General features: G+C 40.8%; 1 protein-coding gene across 9 annotated transcripts in view; it reads left to right on the top strand.

The window, feature by feature from the left end:
* The window catches only part of HERC3 (HECT and RLD domain containing E3 ubiquitin protein ligase 3), a 137,805-nt gene that overhangs the window by 19,438 nt on the left and 94,452 nt on the right, over positions 1-23,915 (top strand). The window lies entirely within an intron of this gene.

The following is a 23,915-nucleotide window of genomic DNA, read 5'->3' as shown; positions in this document are numbered from 1 at the left end:
AAGCAAATGAAGCCACTGTGGGTATTTTCGCACAGCAGGGGCTACTGCGTGATGCTCCTGGAGGACTTGAAGTGGTTTGGCAACACATGGCCAGGCGATTTGATCTTACCACAGGTTCAGAAAGTAGACTGCAATCCACTGATGCCGAGCCCAGCTGCATTTTGTAGGCCGTTACTTTAGGTTTCCAGTTAGCTTTCATGGGGGGGAGCCTTTGGACGGGATTATACGTGACCTGAAAGAAGGTAAGAGGTTTGCTCTCTGCATTCTGCAATGGCCTAAGAAGAGATTACTCTGGAGTCTGAACCTGTCTGATCCCTGTTTTTTGTTTTTTTTTTTTAAATGGGCCTGTGCCATCATCAGAAAATGTACAAACAGTAAATGCAGGAGAGGGTGTGGGGAGAAGGGAGTGTCCTGCACTGCTGCTGGGCATGTGAACTGATCCAGCCACTATGGAGAACAGTATGGAGGGTCCTCAAAAAACTACAATAGAACTACCATACGACCCAGCAATCCCACTGCTGGGTATATACCCTGAGAAAACCATAATTCAAAAAGAGTCATGTACCACAATGTTCATTGCAGCTCTGTTTACAATAGCCAGGACATGGAAGCAATCTTAGTGTCCGTTGACAGATGACTGGATAAGGAAGATGTGGCACATATATACAATGGAATATTACTCAGCCATAAAAAGAAACGAAATTGAGTTATTTGTAGTGAGGTGGATGGACCCAGAGTCTGTCATACAGAGTGAAGTAAGTCAAAGAGAAAAACAAATACCGTATGCTAACACATATGTATGGATTCTAAAAAAGAAAAAAGGGTTGTGAAGAACCTAGGGACAGGACAGGAATAAAGACGCAGATGTAGAGAATGGACTTGAGGACATGGGGAGGGGGAAGGGTAAGCTGGGACGACGTGAGAGAGTGGCATGTTCATGTATACACTAGCAAATGTAAAACAGGTAGCTAGTGGGAAGCAGCCACATAGCACAGGCAGATCAGCTCGGTGCTTTGTGACCTCCTAGAAGGGTGGGATAGGGAGGGTGGGAGGGAGGGAGACGCAAGAGGGAAGAGATATGGGGATATATGTATATGTATAGCTGATTCACTTTGTTATAAAGCAGAAACCAACACACCATTGTAAAGCAATTATACTCCGATAAAGGTGTTAAAAAAATACAATGGGCCTGTAACAGGATGCTTTCAGTTGCAAGTAACAGAATACTAAACTAAATGTGGCATGAACAGTGAGTAAAATTTCTGATCACATAAAAAGCCCATAGAGAGGTATTTCTAGGATTGGTTAAACCAAAAGGCACACTGACACCATCAAGCACCCAGGTGCTTCCCACCTTTCTTTTCTGCCATCTTTAGGTTGTTGACTTTCTTACTTGGGCTTGTCCCCTCATGGTCACCAGGTGACTGCCACAGCTCCCGGCATCACATCCTCACACAGCTGTGTTCAAAAGCAGAGAGGAAGGGTAGTGTCTTGTGTCACCTTTCACAATGGGGAAACTCTAAGGAACCCCCTTGCATACGTCTTCTTTAGTCTCATTGGCCAGGCCTGGGTTACATGCCTACCCTAGACCACTCACTGGCGTGCCTGATAAGTGAAATAAGAATCATCTGCTTAGCACAGTCAGGGCTGGCTTATCTCCTAGGCCTGGGGCGGGGCCCAGCAGCCTTGAGAGTTCTGGTGCAAGGAAGAAGGGGATGATGGCTGACAGGTAAGCAACGCGTGGCCCCTCGTTTCATGTTGTGTGCGAGCGAATGCCTTTGAATCGTGGAGTCTGCATTTTGCTCCATGTTAGGATCTGTAGTTCCTTTTAGGAACTCAGCACCTTCACGTCTGCTTTTAGAAAAAAACTAATGGCAGTTATCATGAGGCAATGACTTTCTTTGGTGTTTAGTATATGATATACGATGTGGAATTGTGTATTTCTTGAGTTAGTGTCGTATTCCCCTTTGTACCTTAGTGCTGAGCATAATGTGGTAGGCACAGAGTGTAGGTAGTGTGTTAAATATATAAAACGTCTCATGGGTTTTTTATTTTGTTACTTTGCCATGCTCTATATGGGCTCTGGGAGATTGCTAGGGTTAGGTCAACAAAGATTAGAGTGATCTGTGTTTAAAGAAAATCACTGAGGGGCTTCCCTGGTGGCGCAGTGGTTGAGAGTCCGCCTGTCGATGCAGGGGACGCGGGTTCGTGCTCCGGTCTGGGAGGATCCCACATGCCGCGGAGCGGCTGGGCCCGTGAGCCGTGGCCGCTGAGCCTGCGCGTCCCGACCCTGTGCTCCGCAGCGGGAGAGGCCACAGCAGTGAGAGGCCCGCGTACCGCAAGTCACTGAATTGTAAGGATGAAGGATAAGAGTGACTTGAATGGTAAAGATTTCCATTTATTAGGCTTCACAGAACTAAAAGTGGATTTGGTGCCACACAGAACAACTCCAAAGAGAGCTGTAGTAGACTCAGAGGCTTCAGTTCAGTAAACCTTACCAGTTTTACCCGTTTTTAGAAAGACGGCAAAGACTGAGTGGTCTGATAAGTGGCATCACCTGGTCCGTGAGTCGGGCGTTCATTTATTAGTGGTCCCTCATTTAATTGTTAAACTAATTAAAATCATGAAATGAAACAGACTCTAGAGTACACCCTTTATGATCCCTCCGTCCCTTACTGCCACACGTTTCTGCAGCAGTAAGTAAATTTCCATCTGAGTATGCACATCCATTTGTTAGTGTGATGGACACAAATCTTCAAGTGTTCGGAGACTTCTTTTTTTCTTCAGAATGTAGGGGTGAGTTTATGTGTAAGTCGGGGGTGGGTGGATGGGAGTGGAGTTTTCTAGTGATGCATATTCCTTCTTCCTGCCAATTCTCTAGCCCACTAATGAGGTGGTAACATTTGCTGGGCCCCATTTAAAGCCTGCATTTATTCTTCGAGTGCTTTACCAACAAGGTAAAGCTATGCCACTATGCCATGTTTTATTGTTTGTTTGTTTCGATGCTAGAAGTGGCCTGTTATATTGAAAGTGTTATTTTCGCTCCTGTGATATTTTTCTCCTTTGGTACCGTCAGCTCTTGAAACATTTGCAATGGACTCAGTCTCTCAAAAGGAATATGATTTACCTCATTAAAATTTGAGTGTCTGAGAAGCACAGAGTGAGGTCTAGTCACAATAGCATCTCAGCCTTTTAACTTTTTAAAAATAATTTAATTTATTTATTTATGGCTGCGTTGGGTCTTCGTTAACTGTGCGCGGGCTTTCTCTAGTTGTGGCGAGCAGGGCTACTCTTTGTTGCGGTGCGTGGGCTTCTCATCACGGTGGCTTCTCATTGCAGGGCACGGTCTCTAGGTGCGTGGGCTCATTAGTTGTGGCTCGCGGGCTCTAGAGCGCAGGCTCAGTAGTTGTGGCGCACGGGCTTAGCTGCTCCACGGCATGTGGGATCTTCCCGGACCAGGGCTCGAACCCATGTCCCCTGCACTGGCAGGCGGATTCTTAACCACTTTGCTGCCAGGGAAGCCCAGCCCTTTAACTTTTTTGGGGAGTTGTGCATACTGTTAGGGAGAGCGTTTTAAGGCTTCTTTTTCTCATTGCAAAGTCAGGTTAGCTTGCAGAGAGTCCTTACCAATTGAAAAAACCTGTTTCCCACTTCAAATCGATTTGTGGTCGGTTGTACTTTATCACATGAAAGGAATCTTTTACTGATTGGTTTGGAATTGGCCTAGTGCTGTGTGAATAGTACTAATCACGGGCAAATAGATTGTGCTGATGGGACTGCAAGTTCCACATTCTGCCTATAGTCCGAGGCTGTTTGGGCCCAAAGTCAGAAAAAGGAGTGTGGGAGGGTGGGGACCATGATGCCCTGAGGCAGCAGATCCCCTGGCTTCCTTCAAGGAGGTGGAGGCCGTCGTCTAGGAAGCAAGAATGTGGGGAAGCGGAGGAGAGAAGGGACAGTTGGAACCGTGAAGACCAGCGCTCGTGCTGAGCTCACCCGGAGGCACAAGTTGAACACTGTTCCCTGCATATGAAGGAGAGACGGCTGAGGTAATTGTGTTTTTATTTACTGTGAGGTAGCACGTGACAGGGAGACCTCGAAACAGCTGGTCTTGGGTGAGAGGTTGGAAGTTTTGTGTCAGCCCATGTTTTACCCATCCTTCTGTTTTTCCTTCTTCACTGAAAGTAGCTTTTGAGGTAGAAAAGCTTTGGTGAATGCCTTTAATATATGCGATATGGAGACATTCACGATGAAAAATATCTAGTCATTCTGACTATTTCATGCTCTTCCATTGGTCACTGAGGGTATGATTCAGACTGACTGGGTACCTGTCTCCTTTCCTCTTTACTATTCTGATTCATCATAAAGCATCTCAAATGGAGGGGAACTCATCTTTAGGTTTCGTACAGGTTTTGTAAATAGCTGCCTCTTTTCTGGCGGGCGGGGGGCCGTGCTCTGCGGCTTGTGGGATCTTAGTTCCCCGACCAGGGATCGAACCCAGGCCCGCGGCAGTGAAAGTGCAGACTCCTAACCACTGGACCGCCAGGGAATTCCTGACAGCTGCTTTGTATATATCTAAATTGACAAAATGTGATTAGGGGTGGGAAGGGGTGGGCCAGTGCCCAGAGAACAATGGGCAATATTTCTCTTTCCCTCTGTCTTCTTTTTCTGTCTCTGTCTCTCTCTAACACACACACACACACACACACACACACACACACACACACACACACACACACACACACACACACACACACACACACACACACACACCCAGCACCACCTCTTTGTTAAGTCACTTTATGAGTACCATTTAACTGCCCTGATTCAGATATTTTGTGTCAGAAAAGCTATTCCAAGTTTGTCTACAGTTTAGAGGCACTGTTAACTTTGGCAGTGATGAGAGGACACACCTGTTGCAGCCAAACAGAGCTGTCTTGAGACCTTAGGACTGATCCCCAGGTGTCTAGCCAGGGGGAGCTTCAGGCTTTAGTGCGTGTGGATGGAACCAACCAGTGAAAGCTTTGTGACGGGAGAGACTGGAGGAAGCCAAAGACTTCAAGACAGATGAATCCTTTTCTGTTGTGTTTTTTTTTTTTTTTTGCGGTACACGGGCCGCTCACTGTTGTGGCCTCTCCCGTTGCGGAGCACAGGCTCCGGACGCGCAGGCTCAGCGGCCATGGCTCACGGGCCCAGCCGCTCCGCGGCATGTGGGATCTTCCCGGACCGGGGCACGAACCCGTGTCTCCTGCATCGGCAGGTGGACTCTCAACCACTGCGCCACCAGGGAAGCCCCCAAACTTTGTTTTAATGAACTATGTACCTTTCATTTTTCCTTCCTGTGGCTGCTACGTGGAATTCATTTCTAGATGGGCTCACACAGCTCCAGCTGTCAGGCATTTGCTTGGTGGCTCTAATGATCTGCATGTCTACACGTGTGAAGGAGCTGAGACAGAAAGGTAACCCCTAGAAATCCTGCCTGCTCTCCTGCATCAGGTTTGCCGAATTTGCTTTTGGGGTCTGAAGTATTTGCGGATCAGTTGCAAATGTATTGTTGCTGCTAGGGACCTGAATATATTGAGCATAGATATCCTGCAGTGTGTTAGTTCCCTTACCCAAATAGGTATGAAGTTTCTTTTGTAACCCTAAACTGTAAGTATTCCAGAATGAGAAGCCATATGCTTACATCTGTAGTAGACAATTGCACTATGACAGTCTGCTGAATAAAGTGTGGACCCATTCCCCGACCCCGAGATATTTTTGATTTTTAATTATATCTTTATTGGGCTTCCCTGGTGGTGCAGTGGTTGAGAGTCCGCCTGCCGATGCAGGGGACGCGGGTTCGTGCCCCGGTCCGGGAAGATCCCACATGCTGCGGAGCGGCTGGGCCCGTGACCATGGCCGCTGAGCCTGCGCATCCGGAGCCTGTGCTCCGCAGCGGGAGAGGCCACAACAGTGAGAGGCCCGTGTACTGCAAAAAAAAAAAAAATATATATATATATATATATAATTATTGATGTAATTCACATATTAAACAACTTACCCACTTAAGGCATACAATTCAGTGGGTTTTTATTATATTCACAGAGTTGTACAGTCAAGTTTAGAGCAGTTTCATCACCCTGAAAAGAAACCCCATAGCCATTAGCAGTCATGCAGCTTTTTCCCCCCAACCCCTAGCCCTTAGGCAACTGCTAGTTTACTTTCTGTCTCTATAGATTTTCTGGACTTTTCATGTAAATAGAATCATACAGTATGTGGTCTTTTGTGATTGGCTTCTTTTAACTTAGCATAACGTTACAAGGTTCATCAGTGTTGTAGCATATATCAGTACTTCATTCCTTTTTCTTGCCAGGTAATATTCCATTGTATAAATATACCACATTTTGTTTATACTTTCAATTAATGCTATGGACGTTTGTGCACAGGTTTTTGTGTTGGTATATGTTTTCATTTCTCTTAGATACCTACCTAGGAGTGGAATTGTTGGGTTGTAGGGTAACTCTGTTTAACTTTTTGAGGAGCTGTCAACTATTTTCCAAAGTAGTTGCACCCTTCTACATTTTTGCTCGTAGTGTTTGAGGGCCTGAGAGTTTTTTAAAAATGCAGATGTGTTTCTAAGAGTGCCTACCTCATAGGGTTGTTGTGGAGATAAATGAGATAAAACATAAAGCACTTAAAACAGTTCCTGGCACATAGGAAGCAGTCAATAAGTGTTGGCTATCTTACTGTTACTGATACAGTGGGTACTCTATGTAGATAACAAGTTCAGAATCAATGCAGTGTTTCTTTTTTTTATTGTGGTAAAATATACCTAACGTGAACTTTACCACCTTAGCCATTTTTCAGTATACAGTTCGGTGGTATTAAATACATTCATAATGTTGTGCTGTCACCACCATCACCACCATCTATCTCCAAAACTCTTCATTTTGTAAAACTGAAACAATGACTCCCCATTTCCTCCCCATCTCCCCAACTACCACTCTGTTTTCTGTCTCTATGAATTTGACTACTTTAACTACATACTTCATATAATCCATTTTGTAGCAAGCGTCAGAAGTTCCTCTTTAAGGCTGAACAATAGGCCAATCTATGATACACTGCATTTTTTTAAAATCCATTCACCCATCAGTGGACATTTGGGTTTCTTTCTCTTTTTAGCTGTTGTGGATAGTACCTCCAAGAGCATGTGTATACAGATCTCTTGGAGACCCTGCTTTCATTTCTCTTGGGTATATACCAGGAAGTAGAATTGCCAGATTTTTAATTTTGGTGGGGGAACCGCCATACTGGTTTCTGTAGGGGCTGTGCCTTTTTACATTCTCACCAGCAGTGCACAAGGACATCCTTACCATCGCTTGTTATTTTCTGTTTTTTTGATAGTAGCTATCCTCATGAATGTGAGGTGGTATCTCATTGTAGTGTTTTTTTTTTTGTTTTTTTTGTTTTTTTTGTGGTACGCGGGCCTCTCACTGTTGTGGCCTCTCCCGTTGCGGAGCACAGGCTCCGGAAGCGCAGGCTCAGCGGCCATGGCTCACGGGCCCAGCCGCTCCGCGGCATGTGAGATCTTCCCGGACTGGGGCACGAACCTGTGTCCCCTGCATCGGCAGGCGGACTCTCAACCACTGCGCCACCAGGGAAGCCCATCATTGTAGTTTTGATTTACATTTCCCTAATGATTAGTAATGTTGGGAATCTTTTTGTGTGCTTATTGGCCATTTATGTACGTTCTTTGGAGAAATGTCTATTTAAGTCCTTTGCCAATCTTTGAATTGGGTTGTTTATTTTTCGTATGTTTTAGAAGTTCTTTATATATTATTCCCGTACCAGATATGTGAGTTGGAAATATTTTCTCCCATTCTGTGAGTTGCCTTTTTTCCTCTGTTTATAGTATCTTTTGATGAACAAAATATTTAAATATTAATGAAGTTCTGTTTGTTTTTTTCTTTGGTTGCCTGGGCCTTTGGTGTCCAAGAAATCGTTACCAAATCCAGTGTTGTGAAGCTTTTCAATGCAGTGTTTCTTAATATCAGAATCACTTGGCAACTTAAAAACTACAGATGTCTGTTCTTCTTCCCTAAACTTTTCTGATTCTGGAAGCTGGGACGGACTCAGGTGTATGTATTTAGAAAAAGTTTCCTAAGGGGTTTCTGCTGCTCACTTTCTGTTGTGAATCACTGCCCTAGAGACTCCACTCTGGGTGTTTACTCCTAGGAAGCTTTCCCTAGGCCCTCTCAGGCTGGCTTTGTTACTCATCCTTTGTCCTCTCATAATGTGCTTTGCCCATTTCTGTCTTTAGATTTACTTCATTATAATGAAATCTTTAAATGTGCTGTTACAGACTTTGGGTCACTTTGGATGGGTAGATGAATGAATGAGTGAAGAACTAGCTCTTTATCACTCAGGGCACCTCGTGGAGGTTACCTCTTCCAAGGAGCCTTTCCTAACTCTCTCTCCCCTCCACCACAGGCTGGATTAGATGCCTCTCACGTGGGCTGCTTTTAGCAGTCTGCGCATGTGTCTTTCATTACACTGTGTTGTAATCTCATTACACTGTGCTGTAATCTCATTACACTGTGCTATAACGTCAGTTCATATGCCTTGGTTGCCTCTTCAGTCAGAGTGAACTTGAGTGCAGAACTAATCTTATTTCTTTTTTGACCCCTAATAAAATATCTCGTGTATGATAAGCTCATACTTTTTCTGGTGTACTTTATTTTTAACAGCTCTATTGAGACCCCTAATGTTTCATTATCTATCAATTTGAATGGCTAACATTAAAAAGACTGACAATACCAAGTGATAGTGAGAATGGGGGGCAACTAGAACTTTTATAAACTACTGGTATGAATGTAAAATGGCATGGTCACTGGAAATCACTGGAACAGCGCTGTTGAGATATAATTTACATACTGTAGGATTCACCAATTTTAAGTGTACAATTTAATGAGTTTTGAAGTCATAGAGAATCAGGTAACCACCACTGCAATCATGAAAGAGAACATTTTTTCATCCACCACAACTTCTCTTATGCCCTTTGTAGTCTATTCCATCTCCACACCAACTACTTTCCCTGTATCTACGTTTTGTCACCACAGTTTTTTGTTTTGTTTTGCTTTTTAAATTTATCTTTGGCCACGCTGTGCAGCACGTGGGATCTTAGTTCCCCGACCGGGGATCAAACCCATGCCCCCTGCAGTGGAAGCGTGGAATCCTAACCTCTGGACAGCCAGGGAATTCCTGTCACCATAGTTTTGACACTTCTAGAATTTTACACAAATGGAATCCTGCATGAGGTAGTCTCCTGTGTCTGGTTTCTTAGAATAATGCTTTTGAGGTTCTTCCTGTATTGTTGCATCAGTAGCTGGTTTGCTGAGTATTACTCCGTTTTATGGATATACCACATTGTTTATCCGTTAACCAGTTGATGGACATTTGGGTTTTTTTCCAGATTTGGGCTTTTTTGAGTAAATCTGCTATGAACATTTGAGTACAAGTCCTTTTGTAGACATATGTTTTCATTTTTCTTCAGCAGATTCCTAGAATTGGGATTGCTGGTTCATATGGTTAAGTGTATGTTTGACTTTATAAGAAACTTCCAGATTTTCAGTGACCGTACCTACACCGGCAGTTTATAAAAGTTATGGCTGCTTCCCATTCTCACCATCACTTGGTATTGTCAGTCTTTTGTTTGTTTGTTTGTTTATTTATGGCTGCGTTGGGTATTCGTTGCTGCGCGCGGGCTTTCTCTAGTTGCGGTGAGCGGGGGCTACTCTTCGTTGCGGTGCGCGGGCTTCTCACTGCGGTGGCTTCTCTTGTTGCAGCTTCTTACTGCGGTGGCTTCTCTTGTTGCAGAGCACGAGCTCTAGGTGGGCGGGCTTTGGTAGTGGCTCATGGACTCTAGAGCGCAGGCTCAGTAGTTGTGGTGCACGGGCTTAGTTGCTCCACGGCATGTGGGATCTTCCCGGACCAGGGCTCGAACCCGTGTCCCCTGCGTTGGCAGGTGGATTCTTAACCACTGTGCCACCAGAGAAGTCCCAAGTCTTTTCAATTTTAGCCATTCAAATTGATATATAATGGAGTCTCCTTGGGGTTTTAATCTGCATTTTGCTAGTGACTTAACGATCTTCAGCAACTTCTCACATGCTTATTTTTAGCCATTCATATGTCTTATTTTTGGCAAAGTATATATTCAGATATTTTGCCTGTTAAAAAATCAAATTGCTTGTCCTATTTTTGAGATGTATCTTGAATATATAAAGCACAATTACAAGTCTTTTATCAGAGGTACATTTTGAAAATATTTTCTTTCAATCAGTGGTTTTCCTTTTCGTTTTCTTAAGTGTCTTTTGAAGAGCAAAACTTTTTATTTTGATGAAATCCAATTATCAGTTTTAGCTTTATGACTTATGCTTTCTATGTCCTAAGAATTTTACCTAAGTCAAGATTACAGTGATTTTTCTCCTAAGTTTTCTTCTTCAAATTTTATAGTTTAGCACTTACGTGTAGACCTGTGATCCATTTTTTTGCATATGAATATCCAGTTTCTAGTACTATTGTTGGAAAGACTTTATCCGCCACTGAATTACCTTGGCACCGTTGAAAACCAGTTGACCATATGTGTGGTGGTCTATCTCTAGACAGGGTTCATGTTTTGCATACGGATATCCAGTTTTCAGTACAGTTGCTGAAAAGACTATCCCACACTGACTTACCTTGGCACCTTTGAAAACCAATTGGTCATATGTGTGGTGGTCTATCTCTAGACATTCTGTGCTTTTAATGTACATGTCTATCTTTAGTTCTACACTATGTAGATTACTGTAGCTTTATGCTAAATCTTCAGAGCAATAGTATAAATCCTCTTTTTCAGAACTGTTTTGGCTATGCTAGGTCCTTGGCTTTTGCATATATATCTGAGAATCAGCTTTTCAGTTTCTATCAAAAAACCTCCTGGGATTTTTATTAGGATTGCACTGAATCTATAGATCAATTTGGGGAGGATTGACATCTTAATGATATTGAATCTTGTGATTTATGAACATGGTATATTCTCCATTTTTGGGTCTTCTTTAATTTTTCTTAGCAATATTTTGTACTTTCTCAGTGTACAGGTCTTGCACATAGTTTGTCCCTAAATTTATAATGTTTTGGATGTCATTACACATGATATTTCTAATTTTTTGTAGTTTATAGAAATATGGTTAATTTTTTGTGTATTGATCTTGAATCACTTTGCCAAATTCTCTTAATAGTTCCAGTTATGCTTTTTTGTAGACTCCTTAGGAATTTCTACATAAATGACAATGTCTATAAATCAAGTCAGTTTTATTTCTTCCTTCCCAGTCTGTATGTCTTTTATTTTATTTTTTGCCTTATTTTACAGAATGAACTCTAGTACAATGATGAATAGAGGTTGTAAAAAAAAAAAAAGGACATCCTTACTTTGTTCCTGATTTTAGAGAGAAAGCATTAGTTTTCACCATTAAGTGTGATGTTAGCAGTGGGTTTTTCTTGGATGCCTTTTATCAAGTTGAGGAAGTTCTCTGATATTTATTCATTTTGTAAAAAATCATGAGTGTTGAATTCAGTTAAATGCTATTCTGAACCTATTGAAGTGATGGTATTGCTTTTCTTTTTTCTTTTTGGGCTTTTCCTTTTTGTCTGTTAAGATGGTGAAATACATTGATTATTTTTGAGTATTAAACCAGCCTTGCACTCATGGAATAAATCTCACTTGGTAATTTTTATATATTGCTGCTTTTGATTTCTAAAACTTCTGTTAGGATTTGTGCATTTTATGTTCATAAAGATTATTTTCTTTTCTTGTAGTGCCTTTGGTTTTGTTACGTGGGTAATGCTAGCCTCATAAAATGAGTTGGGAAGTGTTTGCTCTTCTGTTTTCTAGAAGAGTTTGTCTATATTATATACAGGTTTATTAGAGGTTATTATTTTTTACTTAAACGGTTGGTAGGATCACCAGTAAAGCCATCTGAGGCTACAGTTTTCTTTGTGGGGACATTTTTAAGTTACAATTTCAATTTTTAAAGGAGATGTAGGACTAATTAGATCATCTGTTTCATCTTCGGTGACTTTTCATAGTTTGTATCTTTCACAGAATTTGTCTACTTCACCTAGGTTGTCAAATTTATTAGCAAAAAATAGTTCACAATGTTCCCTTATTATCCTTTTCATGTCTGTAACATTTCTTTTCCTGATATAGGTAATTTGTGTCTTCTCTGTTTCCTGGTTAGACTGGCTAGGGGTTAATCTGTTTTATTAATATTTTCAAAGAAAAAGTTTTGGTTTTAGTGATTATTTTTAATCTTTTTTGGTTTTCTTGGTTTCATTGATTTGTGCTTTTATATTATTTCCTTTTGTTTACTGTGTTTAATTTACTGTATTTTTTCTATTAATGCAAAATTTAAACCACTGATTTGCCACTTCTATTTTAATAAGTATTTCATGTTAAAAATTTCCTTTAAGCATCACTTTACCTGTATTCCACAAATTGTAATTGGATGTTTTTATTTTTATTCAGTTCAAAATATTTTGTAATAATTTCCCTTATGCTTTCTTCTTTGACCCATAGGTTATTTAGAAGTGTGTAGTTTAACATCCAAATATATAGGAATTTTACTGATATTTGTCAGTTAATGATTTCTAGTTTAATACCCTGTGGTCAGGGTACATATTTTATATGATTTCAGGCCTTTTAAATTTATTCAGATTTGTTTTACGGCCCAGAATGTCTATCTTGGTAAGTACTCTGTGTGCAGTGGAAAAGGATGTGTGTTTTGTTGTTGATGGATAGAGTGTTTTATAAATGTCAATTAGACAAGTTGGGTGATAGTGTTGTTCAGATCTTCTGTATGTTTATTGATTTTCTGTTTACTTGTTATATTAGTTACTGAGAGAATAGTGTTAATCTTTTTTTTATTATTTATTTATTTATTTTTTGCGGTACGCGGGCCTCTCACTGTTGTGGCCTCTCCCGTTGCGGAGCACAGGCTCCGGACGCGCAGGCTCAGCGGCCATGGCTCACGGGCCCAGCCGCTCCGCGGCATGTGGGATCCTCCCGGACCGGGGCATGAACCCGTGTCCCCTGCATCAGCAGGCAGACTCTCAACCACTGCGCCACCAGGGAATCCCTAATCCTTGACTATTATTGCTGATTTGCTTATTTCTTCTGGCTCTATCAGTTTTGCTATATGTATTTTAAAGCTCTATTATTAGGCATGTACATATTTAAGATCGTCAGATCTTTGTGATGAATTGTTCCTTTTAACATCATGAAATACCATTCTTTATCCCTGATAGTATTCTTTGTCTTGAAATCTACCTTGCCTCGCATGAATATAGCAAGTTCAGCTTTCTTTTGATTAGTGTTAGCGTGGGGTATCATTTTCCATCCATTTGTGTTTTATTTTTCTGTGTGTTTATACTTAAAGAGGTTTTGAAAAAAGACTGCATAGAGTTGGTCTTGAGCATCAATCCAATCTGACTGTCTCTGTATTCTGATTGGAGAGTTTATATACACACATTTTTAAAAGAAAATGGACAGAGGACTACAGTTCCATAGATAAAGTAGATAGATCTCAGTGCAGGGATGTTTTGCCTGCTGTGATAAAAATTTACCCAATCTGTAAACATCAAGTGGGATTAACTGTCTTTAGGAAGCCCCTCCAGAAGCATCTCATCTTGCATTGTGATTGCACAGAGATGTTGTTTATAAGGTAGCATATAGTCTAAAACAGTCAGTAAGCAATCTGCAGTCTTGGAAATGGTCTCCTGTTGCTACATCACATGAAAAAAAATTGAGTTGTTGAAAAAAGATGTGAATAAGAGAGGGAAGTGGTAAAAAGTCCTTTTAAAAGAACTTAAAAATTTTCCCTGTTACAAAAGTAATACATGTGTATGGCTCACAGTTTAAATACCCATAAGCAAGAAGCAAGTAAGAGTGTTTTACTCTTTAATTCTACCACCCTGAACAAAAAACATTATTGCCTTGAAATATATCCTTCCAATATTTTTTAAACATCAATGTAATTTTCAAATGGAGTCACACTGTAATACTTCTTTGTACCTTTCTTTTCCACTTAATATGTCATGAATATTTTTCCATGATGATGTTCATACGGATCTATATCAGTCTTTCTAATGGCTGCATATTTCAATTTATAATGTATAATCTCAATTTCTAATTTTTCTCTGTTAGTAGCAATGCAGCCTATAGTATTCCTTTAGGATACATTTGTAGAAATTCGACTGTTGGATCAAGGAACATGCAGAATTCTAAAGCTTCTGGAATATTGTCAAAACACTTGCCTTAAAGTTTGCACTGAGTGGACGTATACTAACATCAGGTGTCTACTTTTTTGGGAGATACGGTTTGGATTTGTATCATAACTTCAATTTTCTGGGCTTTCATTTTTTTCAAAAAGCTAATCAACTTGTGATTGCTATAACTTTGATTTAATCAAAGATAATTTTTACATTTACGACAGTTTAAATGGTGAGTAAAAAATACTTTTAACACAGCCTCTTGGGAAAGAAGTGGGGTGGAAAGTATTTTGCTGTGATTGCATAGTTAAAACATGTCAGCATCTCAGTGTATTTTGTGATTTCACATAGAGGGTTTTTTATTCTCTTTTGGGTCATCAATGGGTTTTCGCTGCCTTGCAAGGAGGCCAAAGTTAAAAAATTAGAGCTCTAAGGAGGTAAAGTAGTGCTAGTGTTAAGTTAATATATATATTGTGCCCCCGTTCCTTGGTGCAGGGCTCTTGAAAGCCTTGTGAATTTCTAAGTGATGCGAGTACTAGGAGCGTCTTTTTTTTTTTTTTTTTTTTTTTTTTTTTTTGCTACGCTGTGCAGCTTGCAGAATCTCAGTTCCCTGACCAGAGATTGAACCCGGGCCCTCGAAATCCTAACCAGTAGGCCACCAGGGAATGCCCCATCTTTTGTTCTAATAAGGTGACTCTTGTTGGGCTCCTGGGTGGGTCCTGGTCACCAGAAAGATCCAGCCATGATTAGAGGCTTGGCATTTTCAGCCCTACCCCCCCATTCTCCAGAGGGGAGAGAGGGGCTGGAAATGGAGATCATAATTGATCACACCTATGTGAGGAAGCCTCATGTAGTAAAGGAGACATACAGGTCTGGCTTGCGGGAGGAGGGGGCAGGGGGCAGGGGCGGTGTGGCAGGGTGGACTGGGCTTTCTTAACAATGTTCTATTTGTATTAGTAAATCCAGTGCAGATTAATTTATTTTCTAAATGGATTGGTCTTGGTTTTGTCACTTCTCTGATTCATGTATCTTTCGAAAATGTTTTAGTTTCTCCATTCCCCCATAAAGGGTGATGATGCTTTGAAATACCCCTGAACTCCTCCAGTGATTTGAAATAACCAGTTTGTTTTCCCCTCCTTATTAGGAATTATAGCACTGTAATGTGTAATTTTTTTTTTGGCAGTCATTTGAGACATCTTAAAGCCTGACTTTGCATTTTGATACTAGAGACTTTATATTTTCAACAGGTGTTCCCCAGCATTTCTTTAATGAGAGACAGTCTTCCTGGAGCTTACACTCCAATTCTTGTAGGTACCCAAGCAGGTGATCCAGAGCTGTCATTGTACAAAAAGCAAAAGTTTCGTGAAGCAGAAAGCATCCATGGTAACCCGTGAGCTGAACTTTGGGGGACTGTTAATATTTTGTGCTGAGGATTAAGATTCCAGTCTTCTTGGAGGCGTCTTGAATTCTCAACTGGTGGACTTGGGCATTTAACTATACCAAGTTATATATGCCACTGTATCACCGCTGCAGTGGTCCCTTCTGCTTTTAGGGTTCCCTCTATCAGAGCTGTGAGGTAGCTTTCTAATTTACAATCTTTCTCTGTTAAAATCCTTTTACAGCATTAGATTATGCCATAGTTGGCAATTCTGAGTTCCTAAAAATAACTGAGTCACTGCAGCTGATCTTATTCTGACTAGTGAAGTGCTAATGACTCAGAAACACAAAGTCTTCTCCCTTCCCATTGCCTGTGACAGGCCTCCATATGTTTTAATTGACTTAGTGATTTTGGCTTATTGCATCTAAATGCATACATGGTAAATTTAGATTTATGGCTTTAAAAAAATATTCTCAAACATGTTTCATAGTGTATAAGTGTTTTCAGGCTTTGTGTGTGAACATTAACGCCCAATATTAAAGTCACCTGGCCCTGAACTGAGAGCTACTACTCTGAATTTTGTTGTAATTAATCTTTGTCTCTGATTCTTTAGTTAAAAAGATTTGGCTTCATGATTGCTTAAACTTGGGCAGTCAAGCATAGGATCAAGCAAATAAGTGTTTGATATGCTCGGGTAACTTAAACTGAAGCATCAGCTGCTCAGAGATACTGCCCACAGCCGGGAATCCAGCTCTTAGGTTAAACACAATTGTAGTTTGAACATTTGTGGGAAAGCTACACCTTTGAATTTTTTTTTTTTTTAATTTAGCCAAGTGGAACAAAGACAGTTTGTGAACACACACAAATAGCAGGAAAAAAAAATGTTACTTTGAAAGTCAGACTCTGGGTTTCTAGTTCCAGGCAGAACAGAGTAAGCACATTCCTTCTTGTCGCTCCTACTGAATGCAACCGTAAAACCTTGATACAATGCATGGAGCAGCTATTTGAGTGCTCTGAAAAGCAAATAATAGCAGGTGGATTGGGACAGAAGACCAGAATGCGAAGTACCACTGAGTTTACCATTTTCCCTTTCTGGTCTTCCTGCCATTTGGCCCAGAGGCAAGCACAGCTGTGGAAGTACAGTATGTAGGCTAAAAAGGGAGCCCCAGGAAATCTGAAAGTATCTGAGAGATCTCAGAGAAGGAGGAGCTTGGGAAAGCAACTCCATATAGTTATCTATGAGCTCTTGGGCTCATCCCTGAGCTGTTTGTGTTGATCTAATCCTACTTAGCATGTAAGTGACTTTGAGAATTTACCTAATAGACCACCACTCAGGTTCCAGACTGGCCACTGTGTGGCGCATGCAGGACACAAATCCAGATAGCATGCAAAGGCTTTGAAAAATAAAACAAAAGTGTTACCATTCTCCAGAAGATTTAAATAAGACCCACAGTCGTATAATATTCAAAATGTTCATGATACAATCATACTCAGCATATGAAATCCCAGGGAAATCTCCACTAGCATGGGGGGAGACAACAGATGCTAATGCTGGAATGACATAGATGTTGGGATTATCTGATGAAGACTTTATGTAAAGCAGCTATTGTACAAATGTTCCAACAAACTGGCTCAAACTGTTGTGAAACGAATGGACAAATGAAATTCTTTGCCAAGAAATAGATGATATAAAGAAGAACCAATACAATAATCAAAATGAAAAACTCACTGGGTGGTTTCAATAGTAGAATGGAGATGACAGAGGAAAGAATCAGTGAAGTTGAAGATAAATCAATAGAAATTGTGCAAACTGAGTAATAAAGGTTAAAAATATTGAGAAAAATATTAACAGGGTTTCAGGGGCTTGTGAGACAAGAACAGAAGGTCTAACATTCACGTCAGTCCTAGCAGAAGAGAAAAAATGTGGTGCTGAAAATGATAATGGCTGAAAGATTTCCAAAGTTGGTGAAGGACATAAATATACAGATTCAAGAAGTCAGTAGACCAAGCAACATACATCCAAAGAAACCTACACCAAGACAGATCATAATCAAACTTCTAAAAACTAAAGACAAAGAAAATACTTGAAAGCAGCCAAAGAAAAACAACATATTACCTATAGGGGAATGTGGATTTCACCCCAGAAACTATGGAGGCCGTAAGTGGCACAGTGTTTTTAAAGTGCTGAAAGAAAAGAAGTCAACCCAGAATTCTATATTCAGCAAAAACAAACAGACAAAAGCCTTCATAAATGAAGGTAGAACAAAGTCATTTTCAGATGAAGGAAACAGCAGAAAATTTACAGCCAACAGACCTGTACTAAATAATAGTTAAAGGAGGTTCTTTGGATAGAAGGGAAATGATACCAGAAGGAATATTGGAACATCAATAATGAAGGAAGAACAACAGAAATAGTAGATATCTGGGTAAATATAATAGACTATTCTCTTCTTGAATTCTTTAAAAATATTTTGATGATTGAAATGAAAAATTATAACATTGTGGTAGAGTTTTCAATGTATGCAGGTGTAATATTTAAGATTACTGTAACTTAAAGGGGAGAGGGGTAAAGAGACCTATATCATGGGGAAGTTTCTAAATTCCACTTGAAATGGTAAATTATTGATTTAATTAGATTTTGAACAGCTAAATATATTGTAATCTCTAGAGCACTCACTTAAGTAACTATACAAGGAGATACAATAAAAACCACAGTACAATAAAATGGAAAAGTAGAAAATGTTTAATGCAGAAGAAGGCAGGAATGAGGAAAAAGAGTGATGAAAAACAGGGAAGAAACAAAGCAAATAATAAAAAGGTAGATCACGAATCCAAACATATCAATAATTATATTAAATATAAATAGTCCAAACAAAACAATCAATGCAGAGATTACCGTATTAGATTTTTAAAATAACCCAACTGTATACAGGAAGGTTAACTACCCAGTCCTGGGTGTTTACTCCAGAGAAAGGAAAACTTATTCTCACACAATAACCTGTACAAGAATGTTTATTGCATGTCTGTTTATAATTGCTTAAAACTGGAAACGGTGCTTTGTGGTACATCCGTAATACAATAGAATACTACTCACTAATAAAAAGGAACAAACTATTGATACATATGACAACCTGGATGAATCTCAGAGGCATTATATTGAGTGAAAGAATCCAGTTTTAAAAGGTTAGGTACTATATGATTCCATTATGTGACAGTATTGAAAATATAAAACTGTAGTGATAGAAAGCATACCAGTAGTCCCCAGGAGTTAGGGATGAGGAGAGAGTGTGACACAAGGGACTTTTCTGGGTTGATGGAACTGTTCTGTATCTTGATTGTGTCACTGGTTGTATGTGCTTAAATTCATAAAATTGTACACGAAAAAAGGTCAATTTTACTATATGATAATTTAAAAATTTTTTTAAAAAGCTGACACTGATTTGAGTGCTTTGGCTCAGGAATGAGGTAGAATTCCTTTCATGGAAGTAACTCTTTTTGTTAATTAGATTAAGAAAATATATTTATTTATTTACGTGGCTGTGCCACGTCTTAGTTGCGGCATGCAGGGTCTAGTTCCCTGACCAGGGATTGAACCTGAGTCCCCTGCATTGGGAGCGCGGAGTCTTAACCAACAGACCACCAGGGAAGTCCCGGAAGTAGCTCTCTTATGGGAGGGGGTGGTCACTTTAAAGTGAGTTGTGATCCTGCTAGGCATAGTCCAGATCCCCCAAAATGGTTAGATGCAAATAAGAAAGTAGTTGGAATGTGGCTTGGGAATAGGACCTTTCAGACGCAGAAGCAAAGAAAATGAGGGAGAGTCTGGCCAAGTTGTGGGAAGCCAGGGGCCCCAGAGGAAAGTTGGGCACTAGGAAATTCTCCTTTTGGGGATCTGCAGGGAACTTGGGTTATATTCTATCAAAGATGTTAAAGAAACGAGGGAAGCTACGCTGGATTACCTAAGGCTTGTCCTGACTCACTTCTGAGTTTTCACGTTTCTGTGATATTTATGTGCCTTTTGACTTTTTCTTTTAAATGTGTGCACATGTATCCGTGTATGTGTATATTTTTATAAATAATTTTAAAAATGTAGATAAAAAGTGTAAGAATAAAAATGTATGTTTAGTTAAAAGAAGGAGACATCTAAGTGATGAAAGTCTAATCCCCTTTGTCATATTAACTGCTGACACTTAATTTGATTTTAGCTTTATGAAAAATTTACCACCAAATATTGATCACTGATTTTGTATATGCTGTGTACTTTCCACCCAACTGCTCATGCTGTTAACTGCAAACTATTGGCTGTATTTCTCATCAGAACAGACAGCAAGAGGAAAGAGTCTATTTCCCTTTATCCACAACTAGACTCTTCACTTCGTAGTTACTGTTACTGATTTAAAATCCGCCTAGCCCTTTTCCACGAGGGAAGATGATACAGGCTTGTGGGTGTCATGGGCTTGGAAGTCAGAAGGACAGGCTCCAGTCCTAGCTCCACCACTCATTTGTTGTGAACCTTGGCCAAACTACACACTTTTTCTCAGCTGGGGCTTCTTAGAGAGCCGTCCCCTCACAGGATCGTTGCAAGGATTAAGTTCATATCAGACTCCATCCACCCTCCAGGCTCATATCATCCTTCTCTGTTACCACCCTATGACGATTTACTGCCCAGCTTACTGTTAACCTGAAAATACATTCAAAAATTATCACGGGGCTCAAAAGCCAAGTAGCAGTAACCCTGATAACATACGTGCAGTTGAACTGCTGACTCGCTGTAAGCAGCATTTCTGCCGTTACCTAGGCTTGTTCAGAGTCGATAACCTTAAAGACTTCTACAGACCTTAAAGTGTTTCTCTGAGAGGATCAGAGATAAAATATACTTTTGTCGTCAAAAAGTGCCAAATATTTCCTTAGCGTGTTTAATTATTTTAACGCGTGGGTTGAGGTTCTGCCATGATCTGCAAAATATCGTGTACGGTCTTGACAGAATGAATCAGAAGAGAATACATGTGCAAATGTGCACTGCAGCCTGAAGGTTCCCCACTGGGGCAGGGGTGTATGCAGTGAGAGGTGTGAATGCTGCCTTCCCAGTCGACCCTAGGGAGTAGATTCTAGAAGAGGGATTAAAGTTTCGCTGGAGTAGACCACTAGTAGGAATCAGATGAGCTCGGTTTTCTGGCTAGGAGACATAAAATAAATTGGACTTGATGCAACTGTTGGTTTAATTCTCCACAAATCTTTGCATTACTGAACAGTACCTCTCCCTTTGGGGCTGCAAGTTGTGTTGTGATCATAGTGGGAGTTCCATGTCTGTTTTGGTGGCTGATATGTGATGGGACAGGGATTGGTTTGCCTAGGGCTTGACCAGACTGGGAGTAAATGGTAATTGGAATCTAGACGTAGCCTTTTTTTTTTTTTTTTTTTTTTTTTGCGGTACACGGGCCTCTCATTGTTGTGGCCTCTCCCGTTGCGGAGCACAGGCTCCGGACGCGCAGGCTCAGCGGCCATGGCTCACGGGCCCAGCCGCTCCGCGGCATGTGGGATCTTCCCGGACCGGGGCACGAACCCGTGTCCCCTGCATCGGCAGGCGGACTCTCAACCACTGTGCCACCGGGGAAGCCCTAGACGTGGCCTTTTGACACTGCTCAGCCATGGTAAAAAAAGATCAAGAGGGATGCTATTGACAGATACCGAGGTAAGGAAATCGGTGGCAGACCAGAGAGTGTCCTGTCAGACCGGCGAGAAACTTATTAGTGTCATGTGAGGTGGTGCACTCACTTCCAGGCAGGAAAGGCTAATGGTGGACATAGGTCAGGAATTGGGGGGCAGGTGTCAGTCCTAGCCGAGGTATCAGGCCAGGCGCTCAGGCCCAGGAGAACATAAAAGCTGCCCAAGTCCTAGAACTATGGTACACTTGAGATTTGGTTAGGGGGGTAAGAATCTGATTCACCTGAGCTATTTTGGTAAGAGTTTCTCAGTTTTTCCAAAGTAAAGACAGGACTGTTCTTAGTGTGTGGGGCAAGGCTAAGCTGGGAGTTAGGGCCTAATGGTGAGTAGAGGGTAAAGGAGACACGCAAAGGAACGGCGGGAGTTACAGGTCGTTCAGGAGATTTCTCTGACGTGAACATGTTTTCCGCTGCTTAAAAATTTTTTTTTTAAAGTAACATTTATACCAACTCTGTTCAGGTCCAATAGCAACTCCCTACCTCTCCTGTCCCCATCCTTGTCTCACTTGTAGAGGCCATCACTTTCGATCCTTGAAGCTCTTTTTGTTTTTGTATTTACCTTTATATTTCTAAATGACATGCTTATAATGCTATTTCTTGATTTTTTTTCAATGTTGGACATAACCTAGAGGCTTCCCACTGGGGAAGATTAACATGCTTTTATATTCTCCAAGCACCCTTTCCTCTTTCTCACCCCTAGACGCTTATCTTTTCCTAAATTAGTTGATTTTTTAAGTCAATTAAGTTTTTAACTATGTAAATTATATTTATTTGGCTATTATGACTTTATGTACCATGATCGCTCTTATTTCCTGTAAAACATTGTGTTTCCTGGAGTTATTTCATTTTTTTCATTTGTGTAGTAATCTCTATTCTCTGACAGAGGTTTAAAACTCATAATAGTATAAACTCATCAGATTGTATGCCATTTTTCACTTCGGAGACATCCCTCCAACTTTGCTTCATAGGCTGCTACGTAGCTGTCTTGGAAATATTCTTCACCTTTAATATGTAACATTCCTGTTTCCTGGAACCTGAATCTTCCTTTGTTTTGGAGCCATGATGTTAGGTAACTAACTGAGAAAGGCAGCATGGGAGATAAAATATTTTGAGAGCCTTACATCCCTGAAAATTATTCTTTTCCCCTTTCCTCTCATTTGATTCATGGTTGACTAGATATGGAATTCTCGGTTGGAAGTCATTTTCCTTCAGAATTGAAGGCATTGCTTTATTGTCTTTCTAGTTTTCAGTATTGCTTCTGAGAAATACGATGCCATTTTGATCCCTGTTCTATTGTATATAAACTGTTTTCCTTTCTAGAAACTTTTAGAATCTTTTTTCGGTGTTCTGAAATTTCAAGCTGAAGAGCTGTAAAGTAGGTTTTTATCAGTCTTTATTCTGAAGTTTTAATAGGTCCTTTCACTGTGAGACTCATGTCCTTCAGTTATGAGCAATCTTCATGTCTTTCTTCTCTGAAATTTTCTACTTTGTGTTTTTTCCACTCTCTCTCTTTTTTTAAATTTATTTAATTTATTTATTTTCGGCTGCGTTGGGTCTTCATTGCTGCGCACAGGCTTTCTCTAGTTGCGGCGAGCGGGGGCTACTCTTGCGGTGCGCGGGCTTCTCATTGCAGTGGCTTCTCTTGTTGCAGAGCACGGGCTCAGTAGTTGTGGCTCGCGGGCTCTAGAGTGCAGGCTCAGTAGTTGTGGCGCACGGGCTTAGTTGCTCTGTAGCATGTGGGATCTTCCCGGACCAGCGCTCGAACCCATTTCACCTGCGTTGGCAGGTGGATTCTTAACCACTGCGCCACGAGAGAAGCCCTCCATTCTCTTTTTAAAGTTCTTATTTTTCCGTTGCTGGGCCTCTTGGAATAATCCCCTCATTTCTTTCTTTTCTTGCCTTTTCTGTTTCTTAGAAAATTTCAGTTCTTACTTCCCATCCTGCTTTTGAAGGTTTTTCCTTTAAATTTATGCTGCCACGTTTCCATTTTCCAAGATAACTTTATTTTTTGAATGTTGGAATGTTTCTTGTCTTCTTTTATTTTTCTAATGACTTAATTTTTTTTTCTGTTCCCTGCATGACCTATTTTTCTTCAGAGTTCATTTTCTTCTGTTACCTTTGCTCTTTAACTTTTATGTTAAAATTTCCTCATGTATTTGTTGACCCTTGGCCAGTCTTTCATATTAAGAGTGAGGTACTGAAACGTGAGTGGAGCTGTGTGTGGGCAAGTCTCGTTAACTAGCAGGAAGCTGGACATTTCATTGGGGGACCCACAAACGTCAGTAGCTATGGGTCTTTTCTTTTGGGCCAGTTTTCTCAGAGAAATCCTTCTATCTTCTGGCTGGATAGGTATATAGAGAGAGATTGTGTTCTGGAACTAAGGGGAGAAAGGTGTTTTTCTGGATGGGGGAGGTCTCGTTGTTCCCAGGCAAAATTTCACTCAATCCCACTGCTTTTAGGAACATGCCTCACTCCCACTCACATTGGGGCCTCGCTGGTTCCACATGTCCGGATAGTAAGCCTTCAGGCATCTT

The sequence above is a fragment of the Globicephala melas genome, chromosome 5 (genome assembly GCF_963455315.2).
Source record: "Globicephala melas chromosome 5, mGloMel1.2, whole genome shotgun sequence".
Lineage (NCBI taxonomy): Eukaryota > Metazoa > Chordata > Mammalia > Artiodactyla > Delphinidae > Globicephala > Globicephala melas.
This window is presented reverse-complemented; position numbering and strand designations above follow the sequence as displayed.